This window comes from Oncorhynchus mykiss, chromosome 3, assembly GCF_057628025.1.
Source record: "Oncorhynchus mykiss isolate SJ-2025 chromosome 3, ASM5762802v1, whole genome shotgun sequence".
NCBI lineage: Eukaryota > Metazoa > Chordata > Actinopteri > Salmoniformes > Salmonidae > Oncorhynchus > Oncorhynchus mykiss.
Genome location: NC_143024.1, coordinates 66,434,333 through 66,441,778, shown reverse-complemented (window position 1 = coordinate 66,441,778; position 7,446 = coordinate 66,434,333). Strand labels below are relative to the sequence as shown.

Here is a 7,446-nt window from a genome sequence, read left to right as displayed (position 1 = left end):
ATGCAAACTTAGAGAAGACCTTTAATCGGTTCTTGGACCAGTCCTTCTTGGACCAGTCCTGTTTATGATTAACTCTTTCAATGATCTAGTGGTAGTGCAGCTCAGGATAAAGCCTGTTGTTGTTGATCTATGGCTCAGTGATCAGTTGGAATAAGGTTTTTATCTGAGTCAGGAGACTGAACTCATCAGGCTTTTGTATTTTCCCACATCAATCACAACAAGTAAAACATTTCATAGGAAAACAAGTTTATGATCCTTCCCCCATCCCATCTCCATGGGACTTCTTATTGGTTCTGACACAGCACACAGCTCTCTTTGACCCGATGAGCCCAGCCTCATTCGCAAACACACATTCCCATGAAGCCGCTGCTCCGCCCCTTCCTCTCTCTATCTGGGGCCTGTCTCATACGAGCCTGGCCAAGCACCTAGTGGTTTACCTGGAACTGGCTCTATGAAGAAAGGGAATCTCCTGCGATGAGTGAGGTAGTGTGTGTGTGATCACATTCCTTAATGTAGCTTCCACAACCTAGTGAGAAAGAAAGCTTGCATGAGTTTTAGTAAAATCCGTAAAAGAAACAGATCTCTTTCTGGGCTGGAGAATACCGTTGTATTCGTGTGTTGTTTTCTCCTGTAGTATAGCTCAGTGGCATGGCATGGCCCATCATCTGTTTGAAGGTAAGGAGCATGCTGCCTCCTACTGGAAATACAGAGTCTCAGCTCATTGAAGAGGCCTTGTCCTTCCTGAAGAGAAGGTAGTCGTGACATATACCTGTTACACAGGATACAGACCGTTTGTTTTTCTTAAATCAAATATCATGGAATATGCATGCTCAGATGATATGGTTACAGTCTTCTGTGGACATAAAATATAAACGCATCAAGTAAAGTGTTGGTCCCATGTTTCATGAACTGAAATAAAAGATCCCAGAAATCTTTGATACCCACAAAACGCCTATTTCTCTCAAGTCTTGTGCACAAATTAGTTTACATCCCTGTTAGTGAGCATTTCTCCTTTTCCAAAATAATCCATCCACCTGACCGGTGTGGCATAACAAGAAGCGGATTAAAGAGCATGGTCAGTACACAGGTGCACCTTGTGCTGGGAAAAATATAAATACTCTCTAAAATGTGCCGTTTTGTCACACAACACAATGCCACAGATGTCTCAAGTTTTGAGGGAGTGTGCAATTGGCATGCTGACTGCAGGAATCTCCACCAGAGCTTTTGCCAGAGAATTGAATGTTCATTTCTAAACCATAAGCTGCCTCCAATGTTGTTTTAGAGAATTTGGCAATACGTCCAACTGGCCTCACAATCGCAGACCATGTGTAACCACGCCAGCCCAGGACCTCCACATCTGGCTTCTTCACCTGCAGCCAACCGGACAGCTGATGAAACTGAGGAGTATTTCCGTCTGTAATAAAGCTCTTTGTGTGGAAAAACTAATTCTAATTGGCTGGGTCTGGCTCCCAAATGGGTGGGCCTCTGCCCTGCAGCCCTTTGACCTGGCAGTACATGTAGGCTGTGGGTCAGGGCACTGTGCTCCTGGCCTCCTCACTTCTCCTCGGTGTTGGGGACCGACGTGAGCCCTGCCCAGCAGGAGGTGGTCCTGGAGCATGTAACCGCCATTAACATCTCTTACAGGTCAGAGTCACCGCCCCTAACATCTCCTACAGGTCAGAGTCACCGCCCCTAACATCTCTTACAGGTCAGAGTCACCGCCCCTAACATCTCTTACAGGTCAGAGGCATTCGCCCCTAACATCTCTTACAGGTCAGAGTCACCGCACATAACATATCATACAGGTCAGAGTCACCACCCCTAACATCTCCTACAGGTCAGAGTCACCGCCCCTAACATCTCCTACAGGTCAGAGTCACCGCCCCTAACATCTCCTACAGATCAGAGTAACCGCCCCCAACATCTCCTACAGGTCAGAGTCACCGCCCCTAACATCTCCTACAGGTCAGAGTCACCGCCCATAACATCTCCTACAGGTCAGAGTCACCGCCCCTGACATCTCTTACAGGTCAGAGTTACCGCCCCTAACATCTCCTGCAGGTCAGAGTCACCGCCCCTAACATCTCTTACAGGTCAGAGTCACCGCCCCTAACATCTCCTACAGGTCAGAGTCACCGCCCCTAACATCTCTTACAGGTCAGAGTCACCGCCCCTAACATCTCCTACAGGTCAGTGCCACCACCTCTAACATCTCCTACAGGTCAGAGTCACCGCCCCTAACATCTCTTACAGGTCAGAGTCACAGCCCCTAACATCTCTTACAGGTCAGAGTCACCGCCCATAACATCTTCTACAGGTCAGAGTCACCGCCCCTAACATCTCCTACAGGTCAGAGTCACCGCCCCCAACATCTCCTACAGGTCAGAGTCACCGCCCCTAACATCTCCTATAGATCAGAGTAACCGCCCCCAACATGTCCTACAGGTCAGAGTCACCGCCACTAACATCTCCTACAGGTCAGAGTCACCGCCCATAACATCTCCTACAGGTCAGAGTCACCGCCCCTGACATCTCTTACAGGTCAGAGTTACCGCCCCTAACATCTCCTGCAGGTCAGAGTCACCGCCCCTAACTTCTCTTACAGGTCAGAGTCACCGCCCCTAACATCTCTTACAGGTCAGAGTCACCGCCCCTAACGTCTCCTACAGGTCTGAGTCACCGCCCCTAACATCTCTTACAGGTCAGAGTCACCGCCCCTAACATCTCCTACAGGTCAGTGCCACCACCCCTAACATCTCCTACAGGTCAGAGTCACCGCCCCTAACATCTCTTACAGGTCAGAGTCACAGCCCCTAACATCTCTTACAGGTCAGAGTTACCGCCCCTAACATCTCCTGCAGGTCAGAGTCACCGCCCCTAACATCTCTTACAGGTCAGAGTCACCGCCCCTAACATCTCTTACAGGTCATGGTCACCGCCCCTAACATCTCTTACAGGTCATAGTCACCGCCCCTAACATCTCCTACAGGTCAGAGTCACCGCCCCTAACATCTCTTACAGGTCAGAGCCACCGCCCCTAACATCTCTTACAGGTCAGAGTCTCCGCCCCTAACATCTCTTACAGGTCAGAGCCAACCCCAGAGGGAAGAGGAGAAAGGTGGACTGGACTGGAGGGTCATGTTTTGTTTTGAGTAACACTAACGTGGACTCAAACTCTCTTTACATTACAGTCATAGAATACAAAAGAGCAGAAACAGATCTGAGACTAGGCTAGCAAATATCTTTACAGATCTGAGACTAGGCTAGCAAATATCTTTACAGATCTGAGACTAGGCTAGCAAATATCTTTACAGATCTGAGACTAGGCTAGCAAATATCTTTACAGATCTGAGACTAGGCTAGCAAATATCTTTACAGATCTGAGACTAGGCTAGCAAATATCTTTACATATCTGAGACTAGGCTAGCAAATATCTTTACAGATCTGAGACTAGGCTAGCAAATTATCTTTACAGATCTGAGACTAGGCTAGCAAATAACTTCAGTATAGCCTGTATTATGTAGCCCTGATTTTTATGTCTCTGGTTTCTTTATAAACAGTGTCCGGCTGCTGATCATTGTGTCTCTCTTGTCTCTGTCTGTCAGACAGTGTCCGGCTGAAGAGCTGCCCTTCGCAGCTCAGTGGAACTGGTGACGGCCATGACTGCCTGACCGGCCGCAGTTCCTCCAAGGAAGCCCATAGGATCCTGCATCCTAAAGGCCGTCTCTATCCGCTCAACTGTACCATGGACATGGAGATCCATCATGGCGACTGCTACCACACACTCAACAGTCCTCAAGGTCTGGACAACTCTAGAGAATTGAATAAAAGTATATTATCCATAAACAGTGGAAATGTACCATTCTAAATACTGTAGAAAACAAAACGCAATGCACATTTTTGATAGATTGACGATGTACAAATTCTCAATGCATACAGTAGATTTGTTGTGTGTTTTTTCAACATAATTTGTCTTTTTTTAATCTCATCAGTTTTATGCTGCCCTCCTGCCCTATCGTAACCTCTGTCTGGGCCCCAACTCTGTGGCTCTCTACAAACAGTCCTACAACTCCATCCCCTACACAGAGAAAGAATGGTGAGGCCTGAGTACCATTGCATCCACTGTTATATCTGCCATTGTTGCTACTGTATTCCCATGTACAATAATTGTTGAATTGATTCTCAATGCTAGCCTCGATTTCCAGGGTTCCTGCAGTAGCCGAGTGATTAACAACAATTGGAAGGATTGCATTGCGAGACTAACTCATTGCTCATTTTGTGTTGAACAGTTGTGTCTAGGCAGGAGTGTGTTTGGATGAACAGCCAGGTCTCATAGACTAGACATAACATAGTAAGCCTACCCTTCCCCTAACCCTAACCTTAACCCTTTCAGCTAACCCTAACCCTAGCCTAGCTAGTGTTAGCAACCTAGCAACCTAGCTAGAATTCGTAACATATCATACATTTTGCAAATGTGTAACTATTGTACGTTTTGTAAATTCGTAACATATAATAAGAAGTGTAATTTGTAACATATCATACGAAATGGGTGATGGACATCCACAAATGAATACATACCATATGAAACGTAACATATCTTACTAAATGGAGCTTCCCAAGATGTACGTACAGAATAATATGAAATGTAAAGGCATCATTTAACGTTACATCTAACATCTCTCTCTGTCCTCTCCAGACTGTTGGCTGTGATGGAGGTGACCTCCCCAGAGACTGAGGTTGTGGTCGGAGTCAGGTATTTCTACCTGCTAGCCTGCAAGCCAGAGGACTAGCTACAGATGACTGAGACTATGATGTTTCCCCTGTGGAAACTTAAATATTTAGTTAGTGATGAACAATTAAGGAAGTTGTTATTACTGTTGTCACGTCCTGACCATAGAGAGCTGTTTATTCTCTATGTTGGTTGGGGCGTGACAGTGACTACGGTGGGTTATCGAGGTGATTAATGATTTATGTTGGCCTGGTATGGTTCCCAATCAGAGGCAGCTGTTTATCGTTGTCTCTGATTGGGGATCATATTTAGGCAGCCATTTTCCCCATTGTGCTTTGTGGGATCTTGACTATGTATAGTTGCCTGTGAGCACTATTGTAGCGTCACGTTTTGTTCTTTTATTGTTTTGCGGTTCACACAGCAATAAAGATGTGGAGCCCAGATCACGCTGCGCTTTGGTCCAGTTATTATGACGATCGTGACAACTGTGTACATTTATATTACTAAAGCTTGCCAATGAGTGGTATCTTATCTAATATAGTTTGTCATTCTGGCTCCAGTTTTACGTACTTCACAAGCAGACAAACACAGCCCATGATATGAGATGTGTGTGTGTGTGTGTGTGTGTGTGGATAGCATAGGATCCCTCAGAGGAGTGATCTCGAGAGACCAAATGACCCAGTTTGTCACTGAGACAGGAGGACATTGATTCCTTACATTGGGACTCAAAGCAGAGGGAATAGTATATACAGGGAAAAGTACCTAGCATAGCACTTTCAGTCTCTAGAGGTTTTGCTTCATGGATACAAGTTTGTTTAGATGACTTTCCAGCATGGTTTCTCATTTTGTGTGTCTGTGTGAGTGTGTGTGTAAGCCTGCATGTGTGTATCTGTGTGTGTGGTAAGATGTAGAGAGAGTGGATGTCACAGGAGCTTGTCCTAACTGTATGGGCATAGCAGGGGACATCTGTAAAACAATCACAGAAGAAACAGTAAATAACATTACCTTAGGAAAATATGCCTCTCCATACCCCTTGAGTCCATCACAATGTTTGGTAAAATATAGCCAACCAGAACATTCAATAGAAAGTGGGTTCCACTCCTGGAACAAAATAAGCAGCTTGCTGTGCCAGATTTCCACCCCCACAAATCATGGAAAGTGTGTGTGTCTGTGCGTGTGTGTGTTTGTGTGTGATATTGGGCAGGGAACAGCGGGTTGTTTTGCATCCATACTTTCTCTGAATAAGGGGGCCAAACTGGGGCAAAAGAGGGATGAACTCCTATCCCTCAGTCTCACATCACTTCTGGAGCCACTGTCACAACAGGTGATCAGAGTGAGTCCAGACCATCAGAGTGAGTCCAGAAACCATTATACACAGGCAGTTAGAAAAGCCAAGGCTAGCTTTTTCAAGCAGAAATTTGCTTCCTGCAACACTAACTCAAAAACGTTCTGGGACACTGTAAAGTCCATGGAGAATAAAAACATCTCCTCCCAGCTGCCCACTGCACTGAAGATAGGAAACACTGTCACCACTGATAAATCCACCATAATTGAGAATTTCAACAAGCATTTTTCTACGGCTGGCCATGCTTTCCACCTGGCTACTCCTACCCCGGTCAACAGCACTGCACCCCCCACAGCAACTCGCCCAAGCCTTCCCCATTTCTCCTTCTCCCAAATCCAGTCAGCTGATGTTCTGAAAGAGCTGCAAAATCTGGACACCTACAAATCAGCCGGGCTAGACAATCTGGACCATTTCTTTCTAAAATTATCTGCCGAAATTGTTGCCACCCCTATTACTAGCCTGTTCAACCTCTCTTTCGTGTCGTCTGAGATTCCCAAAGATTGGAAAGCAGCTGCGGTCATCCCCCTCTTCAAAGGGGTGGACACTCTTAACCCAAACTGCTACAGACCTATATCTATCCTACCCTGCCTTTCTAAGGTCTTCGAAAGCCAAGTCAACAAACAGAATACCAACCATTTCGAATCTCACCATTCCTTCTCTGAAATGCAATCTGGTTTCAGAGCTGGTCGTGGGTGCACCTCAGCCACACTCAAGGTCCTAAACGATATCTTAACCGCCATCGATAAGAAACATTACTGTGCAGCCGTATTCATTGATCTGGCCAAGGCGTTCGACTCTGTCAATCACCACATCCTCATCGGCAGACTCGACAGCCTTGGTTTCTCTGATAGAGTTCAGTGTGTCAAATCGGAGGGTCTGCTGTCCGGACCTCTGGCAGTCTCTATGGGGGTGCCACAGGGTTCAATTCTTGGACCGACTCTCTTCTCTGTATACATCAATGATGTCGCTCTTGCTGCTGATGAGTCTCTGATCCACCTCTACGCAGACGACACCATTCTGTATACTTCTGGCCCTTATTTGGACACTGTGTTAACAACCCTCCAGGCAAGCTTCAATGCCATACAACTCTCCTTCCGTGGCCTCCAATTGCTCTTAAATACAAGTAAAACTAAATGCATGCTCTTCAACCGATCGCTGCCTGCACCTGCCCGCCTGTCCAACATCACTACTCTGGACAGCTCTGACTTAGAATACGAGGACAACTACAAATACCTAGGTGTCTGGTTAGACTGTAAACTCTCCTTCCAGACCCACATCAAACATCTCCAATCCAAAGTTAAATCTAGAATTGGCTTCCTATTTCGCAACAAAGCATCCTTCACTCATGCTGCCAAACATACCCTTGTAAAAC

At 46.2% G+C, this 7,446-nt stretch overlaps 1 long non-coding RNA gene across 1 annotated transcript; it reads left to right on the top strand.

Moving 5' to 3' along the window:
- Nucleotides 1-2,028: 2,028 nt before the first annotated feature.
- LOC110520218 (uncharacterized) lies at nucleotides 2,029-5,170 on the top strand. Its single transcript, XR_002472959.3, has 3 exons — nucleotides 2,029-3,800; nucleotides 3,993-4,096; nucleotides 4,697-5,170. It is a non-coding gene; the product is annotated as an uncharacterized LOC110520218 (long non-coding RNA).
- Nucleotides 5,171-7,446: the final 2,276 nt, after the last annotated feature.